Raw genomic sequence first — 8,591 nt, 5'->3', positions numbered from 1 at the left:
CACATTTATTAACATTGCATTACGTACCCCCCACAAAAGCCTTCGTACCTTACCTCTACATTGACAATAGGTTAAACAATTCTAGCCATATTTGTCATTTATTGTTTTAAATTCGATTCTATTTTTGTAATTTTGCTCACATAACTTAACTCAATGTTATATCCTTGATGACTTCGCGAACTTTGCAAAATGTGAACTTATTAGAACTTTTTGACGTTATGTCATTTCAATGAACTCATCCCAAAAAGTAAAGTATTTACATGCTATGTAATTATCGATATACACGATCACCATAATAATCTAAGTAATAGCTTTTGCAGCAAGATTTATGTTCACTTAATTGCCCGTAGTGACGGAGGCTGTATTCGGACCTTAGCCATATAAGGCTTCTAGTCTCGTAAAATTAGCGGTAAGCCAATCGACGTATGAACTAATGCAAAACGAACACTTATGTTTCAATATTTGCCTTTAATGATTATACTGATTTAGTAGACATACATGCCCAAATTTTACTGATATCCCGCTGAAGTTTTAAAATGGCCAATTAATTTCAAAGATTCCCATCGACATTATTGGCTGAGAGTCAAATGGGTGTTTATAGTCGTGAAGTCACTTATCGTAGATCTAGTGCGAGTACTTTGGAGTAATGATTCGCTTGTACCCTAAATTCTCGTTTTTATGACCGAGAGCAAATGGCACATAAATGCTATGTTATACTATATAGTTAATAATAACAATGAACTGACCGTGGCAATGTATGGGTAACCACTCAATTTGTCGAACCTACATCTTTTTATTGGGGGACGATTGATGGAAAACGTCATAGTTGTGTCAAGATATTTTGAAATACAACTAGGACTTTTACTTCTAATATGAAATCAACTGTATCTAACTTAACAAAACATAATTTATGTATTACTCTAAGCACATTTTGATCCGAATTTAAACGTTTTGAACTCCTAGAACGGACAGACAGATTCGCAGGTGGATCTTAATAGACAGAAGTAAAGATAAAGAGATTAAAGTGTGCATGTATACTACAGCCAATAGTTGAATTGCAATATGATCAAGAAAGTTTAATACCTCATCATGTTACTTTTGAATCATGCTCAGCATTGGCTTCTCGTTGTCAATAAATCGAACGAACGTTTACCATTAATGCTCATTTTCTCTCTGTACTTCACTAAAGTAAATTGTGCCAGCAATATGCCAATGTCTAAATTACTAGATAGAAAAATAATATATATCATTCTCAAAATAATGTTTGATACCTCTAACGCCTTTCGGTCGTTTTATAGCCGAAAACAAATTTCCATAAAACAGACTTAGCTAATGGCGAAAGAAGAACAATAAATACGAAAACACGCCTGAAGTGATGACCGATATCCATTAATTTATTTTGGTTGTGAAACGTAAAACATTCAAGTGTTAAGGAAAGTATATGTTATTTTGAAAGAGCAGCACAAATACTGATTACGTATAAAAATTCTGATACGACGTATTCCCTTTTCATGTTCTCAGACACCGACGATGCCTTATCTGTTGAATTTAGGTTTAGAACGCATGCATCTGCATTTCGACGTGCCTGAAATTACTGCGCACGTGCCCTTACAAACACTCGATTTTCCTTCAATGTCTCTCTTGTCATAACAACGACCCTCCTTGTACAAGCACTTCACCCCGTCTGTTCCTGCCATGAAAATGCAGAGGACAAAGACAGTGAAAAACGTTTGCCACATCTTCGTCAGGATCTGAAATTGATATATTTTCCTTTCATTATTGAAATGATCGAAATATCAAAAAGCTTATAATGTCATGTCTTATTAATCATAAATCAACACTAATACTTTTCCAGTTAAAAGATAACTTCTCTGAATTTTGTTCTCTATTGGAATTTACTTTATATATTACGTTATTTCTCTGCTAAATCAAGAAGGATACTGTAACATATAAACGATGTGTAAGCAACAAGCATAATGCCAGCATGTTTCATGGCGGTATTGTTCAAAAGGAATATATATGATTAGATTTGTCATCAGCTATTACATATACCCAGCTATGTTACATGACAATAAACGCATGATATGGACGTTAGTGACATATATGGTCTGTGCAAGCGATCGATACTAAACGTATTCATGTTATTGGCTACGTACAATATGCTATTCATAGCACGAAAATGTGTTAGAATACCAAAGAAAGCATGTGATATGAAAAAAACAAAATGAGGTTAAGTACAGTAACATTACTGCCTTCAAACATTAAGGCATGTTGGTAGCGGTTTCCGTAAATAAATTGTATCTATCATAATTCAAATATTACAATAAACTGAGGGTGCAAACCTGTTGAATCATAATACAATGTATTAAAATTTATATTATTTATATTATTATTATTATTATTATTATTATCATTATTAGTAGTAGTAGTAGTAGTATTAGTAGTATTGGTTTAAGGCTGTGTTGATATGTTGTAACACTGATAACAAAACTATACACCATTCACGTTCAAATAATTTTCAGTTTCCATCTACTTTCAATTTTTGATGCGTGTTTCAATCTGCGATGACTTACAATTGTGCACATCCATGCGGCTCTACGAAGAGAAATTTTCTTTAGTGACTTGGTTATGTTAAACGTCCATTCAAATTCAGTTTCTAATCTTTGGCTATTTCTCTGTTAATTGAAGACAGAGAAAGGTGAACATAAATTCATGATAATGTCCGAGTCATGATGTCCAAGTCCTAGATATCACTATATACTGCCATGCTGCCGACATCGTAGTGATATGACTAGACAATTGCTAAAGCTTCGATAAATATCTCAATCACACAGTTACACACACACACACATACACACGCTTAAATCACTTGAAATAACTTAATCACAGACGTCCCAATAAATCAATCCTTGAAGTCGACGTAAGACCTTTTGGTCAGCAATTTCTTGTGATTTTTGTCATCATCACTAGCTCTAATGAATGCCTTAAAAATACGGTTAGGTAGCACCTAAACTTTACGTTCCCCTATTATCATTGACACTTGGCATTTTGTCCTTGAAAGATGCGTAGATGTTTCAGTTCCTCCTAAACCAGTATCATCCAGGGGATGATGACAATTTATATCAGAAAATGTAAACACCTGATTGACCTTGCCGAATCATCATGCTAGACAATGGTAGAGACAGATAGTTGAAAAGCATGACAAACACATTACATGTTATCTCACGCTCTTTGTGATAATTATCTTGGGTAGAACCAAAACAATCTTATGATCCTTTACAAATGGAAACGAATTGTTTCCTAAACCTTGACACTGTTCATAAAACATTCGACAAATTCTTAAAAATAATTAATCCTTGACTTTACGAACTTTAAGCTCTTATCAACAGAAGGGGAATATGGTGGTGGTGAACGATCTGGATTGTTAGTTAAATTTTGTATGACCCACCGTCGCACCCTTGACTAAGAATACAGAAGTATACACTGACTAAAACTAACTGAAGATTCACACCAGACCGCCAAAAGTAAGTACCGATGGAGAATCACGTCGTCTTAATGATTGTTATATCTCACTTGTTTCATAAATAAAATCATATTTGCGAATGGTAACGTTACGACCATGGAATACTTTATGTAAATCATAATACTCCTAAAAATTGCACTATGTACATACGAATATATAAACCTGTGTATGCAGTTTGTGTTGGTACAAATATCAACTTACCGATTTCCTCTCTCTCTCTGCACTGTTAACCCACACAAAACTCCTGCCTGAGAATAATTCGGTGATCTAAATGCAATACGGAAAGATATATAAATATATGGATGGATGGGAAGATGGAGGAACGAATGGGCTGATGAATGGTTGGATAGATGTACTGTAAGATTCGTGTATTAATAATATATACAAATTTTTGTGCAGATGCATGCATATATAAATTCTTGCACACTTACATATTCACACACAAAAACCGACACATACATACATACATGCATAAGTACACGCACAGGAAAATCAATCTAAAAACAGATTCCATAACAAATATCAATCTAAATTGGATCCTAAACCTTCTGAAATGTTAGCAATTTTAGACAATGAAGGATGATTGGTACAGTGTAATGAAATTTAAAGGTCTAGTACATGGTTTTGTTTTGTACTTTTTGAAAGAGGTTCAAATTGATTGGATAGTAGTAATTATTCTAGAGGATTAATAAATCCAGCAATGCAACAGTGACATTTGCAAGAGATGCTTATGATTACTGTGAATATAGAGAAGATGGCAAGGAGATACGAAACTGTCTAAATTAATGTTCCAGAACATGATATTAAAGCGGGTTATTAACTGTGTACGTGATTTTAATATGAGAAAGTGACTAAAAAGCTTCCTACGTTCAAAATGTTTTTTTGGATATAGGGTCATTAAAATGAAACCCGTATTTGAGTCATTAGGATTAACTAACGTAATATTCACACATAGAGGTGAAAGGACAAGTTTTATTCACTATGAAAATGAGCAAGGGAACAACGTTGGATTATTAAATGTTGCAGTAAAGTAAACGTTACCTTTCGGGAACAAGGATACAAATCAATGTTTCACTGAACATGGAAACGAAGGCGCGTCCCAAAAATACTCGAGGGGCTCTTAATTATATAATTAGTATTCCTCTGAAATTATTGATTGCATGATTGACATAACTGAACAAATTGCACTCTTTATGTGTCTGTGAAGCAACTTTCAAAATATATGTGATGCTGTAAAAACCGACTTTAGGGCGAAGAAAGAAGTAGCAGATGATGGTGATACTGCAAATGATGGTTGTAGTGGTACTGGGAACAGTAATAATAGTGTATGTGGTTGCCACAAAACTGGTGGACAACAACGACAACTGCGATCTAATATTGACAATACCGAAGTTTAAAATAATGATTTTACACAATCATTTTAAAATAAACGCAATGTGGCTCAAATATGCTAAACAAACAAATGCAAAAATTGAATGCAGTTGCATGAAAATAGGTGAAACAGGAAATAATATTTAAATTTTCAACAATTGTACCGAATTGCTATTTAGAAATCTGAAAGTATTCCCATTCTCACTTTAAGTAGAACATTTATTTTCCTGCACAGAATATATATATATATATATATATATATATATATATATATATATATATATATATATATATATATATATATATATATATATATATATGCGGAGAGAAAGCGAGGGAGTGTAATAGAGAGAGAGGACATGAACTTGCCTGATGGATATCCGAAGTAGTCTGGTAGTTAAATGGTGCCAATTTAAGCTCTGTACTGAACAACTATTAGCGATTTCAGACTCCAGTACTTAAAAACAGCTTGCCGCAATGCGTCGGATCTTTAAAACCACATGGTTATATAAGAGCTATGAGGGTCCATTGCACAGATTTTAAGCACCGAATTGATGTTGCATCAGCCGAGTTATAAATAAACACCGGTCACGAAACCAAATGCATCAGCAAATAACAATCTAAATCTTATAGTAGAATGATTCGTCACATGACGAATCTGGGTTGGGATTGGATTAGAGAAGACGCCAAAAGCAACTGCGTTTACAAGATGTTTATTTATAAACGCAATTTAAATATTAACAGATCTGACACCATTATAAGCAAAAATATATGGAGATTTATAAAGTTACTAACATGGAACTATCAACAACAATTAACTAAACGAGAAAAATCTCAAACATGAATTTAACAAATGGAATTTCAAACAAACGTGTATTATCTCCTATCACCGGTCAACAAAATAAAAGTATATGACCTACACCCCAGTTTAAACAAAATCTTGAATGTATCGTTCATACAACGATATTGAAATGCATGTGAATTTGAATGTATCGTTCATATAACGATATTGAAAAGCATGTTAATTTCAATGTATCATTCATAAAACGATATTGAAAAAGGAATAAATGAAATTATGAACCTATCGATCGTTCATATGAATGAAAGTATGAACCTATCGATCGTTCATATAACGATATGGCAATATGAATGAATGAAAATATGCTCAGATAGCAATAGTGGAAATAACATGGAACACTATATAAAACTATCATGGCGCCGATTTGACGTCCAAGATGAAAATCCGGTTCCACTTGCTCTAGTCAATGGCCAGATAAGCGCCCACGCACGGTCCGCCCCTCTGTCTGTTGAAGGATTCCTCGATATCCCTCTCATTTAACACAGACCGATGGTCGCGAAGCCTTGGTCCCTCGCATCGAGAAAACCAGTAAACCCTTCCGATCCAACGTCACCATAAGAAAGCGTATAAATCACGAGAAACCACACAGCATTCTGTGACTCCACATCAAACGATGTATAAGGCACGGCAGGCATGTATAAAGCAGCTATACAGCTGGTGACTGCACATCAAACCATATACAAGGCGTGGCATAAGTCAGCTCCAGAGCTGGAGATTTGCTTCCGTAAAGGGGTAAGCTTCCTGACAAGACTCGGCGTAATCGATATCGGTCAAGTCATACAAGCATATACAAGGTAGTCAGATCCCAATGTATCCAGTTTTATTCCATTTCCTTTAAATGCACATGATAAGACTTAATTCACCATTAATGGTAAGGTTAAAGGTTTATTTCGTCCTGATGCTGTCGGTTGTTGCACCGTTGAATATGAAAATAAATTATGGAACGATGTGAATGTCGAAGGCAATGATGTATTTTATGTAATATTAATAGTTTTGACAAAGTAATTTCGCACAAATAGTTAGATTTAAACACTAACAACAAGAGCATCCCTCTTGACAAGTCGGGGACAATGAGTGGTGATATGGCTACTTCATTAGCAAACTTAACAAGAGATCCTTGGGCTAAATACCCAGGAGAAAAACATCTTCCTTGATATTAGTATTGTGGTCCTGCAACCCGACCTGATATTCGACGTGACGAGCAAGATGAAACAAGACCTGGTGAATATCCAATACATGATATTGATAGAGCATGTCATATCCACAATAAAGCTTCTAAAAATAACGATCTGCAACAAAGACCTTATGCAGATGTAAGTTGATTCACTCGATAAATTCTATACACAAAAAAATCTTTCAAAGAAAAATTAACTAATTGGTCGGTACAATCTGCGATGAGATGTAAATTACTATTCGGAGGCGGTATTTAATCAACCAATTATTATAAAATAATGGAATCGGTTTAATATAGACACAAATATATAGGAAAGGTAAAGCAGCGATTAGAAAACTGACTGATGCAGCAAATGTTACACGTTTTGCTGCTGCAAAATGGTTAGGACAGCAGACAAATGGCAAATTTAACTACCGCCACCTAAAACACTTCCGCATGCACATTTGAATATAAGCTCTACTAATGGCTTTTATCTAGCAGATACTTTATTTTTACCACATGATACTATAACAATTGGTAGACGTAGATTAACATACAAATACGCGTCAACAGCCGTTGACGTTGCAAGTAGATATAAAGGAGCGGAGCCGTTATCAACTAAATAACAACTAAAATGTGTTCTGCTTTTGAACGAATTTATCAACGAGGACTCTTGCAATGGCCTCAACTATTACTGGCTGATCCTGAAAAGGAATTTATTAATGCAGTATCATCTCTGATGACAACAAATAACGTTAAAATCAGACGAGGATATACTGCAATTCATTGTTATCAGGCAATTTTGAACGATGGAATCGAACACGTGCTGGGCGGTTTTTTAGAAATCAAGGTGCAGTATCATCTCTGATGAAAACAAATAACGTTACAATCAGACGATAATATACTGCAATTCATCGTGATCAGACCATTTTTGAACGATGTAATCGAGCACGTACTGGGCGGGTCTTTGGAAATCAATATGCAAAGGAAACAATTCACAAAGATATGAGATCTCGCGAATGGGTTGCATGATTACCAAGAGTAATAGCTGCCTTAAATAATGAACTTACTCGAAACAACTGCGATGAAACAATGTGATTACAAACAAGAACACATATCAATATATCCATATGAATTTTCGAAAAAACATCTATTAGATCATGCAAAATATTTATATGAACCTGGTAAACCTAATGGTGGTATAAAAAGCGCGACACATCATATCTGGAGTATTACGACACATATTATGGCTAGCGTGGTAAGATCCACGGTTAGACATGCAATCTGCAGATTAAGTTCAACTGCTCCTCAACGTGGATTGCACGCGAGAAATTACAGGTAATTCCTGAAAGACACACAATTACCACCGCATTCACTTTTGCAAACTAACACCTCGACAGAGATTACATTCAAGACAGGTCAGCATTACATTTTCGCATGTATGACCAATACTACTATTAATTCTGTCTACAGTAAATTCTCTTGGATTAGTATTTGAATGCTGCCACAACATTTCGGTTTTACAGCTCGCATTATGATTATTTTCTTTTTATTTGATTATTTATTGATTATTTCCTGTGAAGTCTATAACAATTCACCGCAGCTGAGACATTCCGCTGACTCGAGACACTGCACGATAATCTAATTTTGGCCATTGGATACGATCATCAACGATCCAAGGATTT

General features: G+C 34.8%; 1 long non-coding RNA gene across 1 annotated transcript; it reads right to left on the bottom strand.

Annotated features, from left to right (window-relative positions):
* Positions 1-1,368: 1,368 nt before the first annotated feature.
* LOC149772008 (uncharacterized) lies at positions 1,369-5,489 on the bottom strand. Its single transcript, XR_016418064.1, has 3 exons — positions 5,264-5,489; positions 3,725-3,790; positions 1,369-1,751 (listed from the first exon to the last, which is right to left on the bottom strand). It is a non-coding gene; the product is annotated as an uncharacterized LOC149772008 (long non-coding RNA).
* Positions 5,490-8,591: the final 3,102 nt, after the last annotated feature.

The sequence above is a fragment of the Sinohyriopsis cumingii genome, unplaced genomic scaffold (genome assembly GCF_028554795.1).
Source record: "Sinohyriopsis cumingii isolate HCF-2022 unplaced genomic scaffold, ASM2855479v2 utg001527l, whole genome shotgun sequence".
Taxonomy (NCBI): domain Eukaryota; kingdom Metazoa; phylum Mollusca; class Bivalvia; order Unionida; family Unionidae; genus Sinohyriopsis; species Sinohyriopsis cumingii.
The sequence above is the reverse complement of the archived record's forward strand: the minus strand, read 5'-3'. Positions and strand labels throughout refer to the sequence as shown.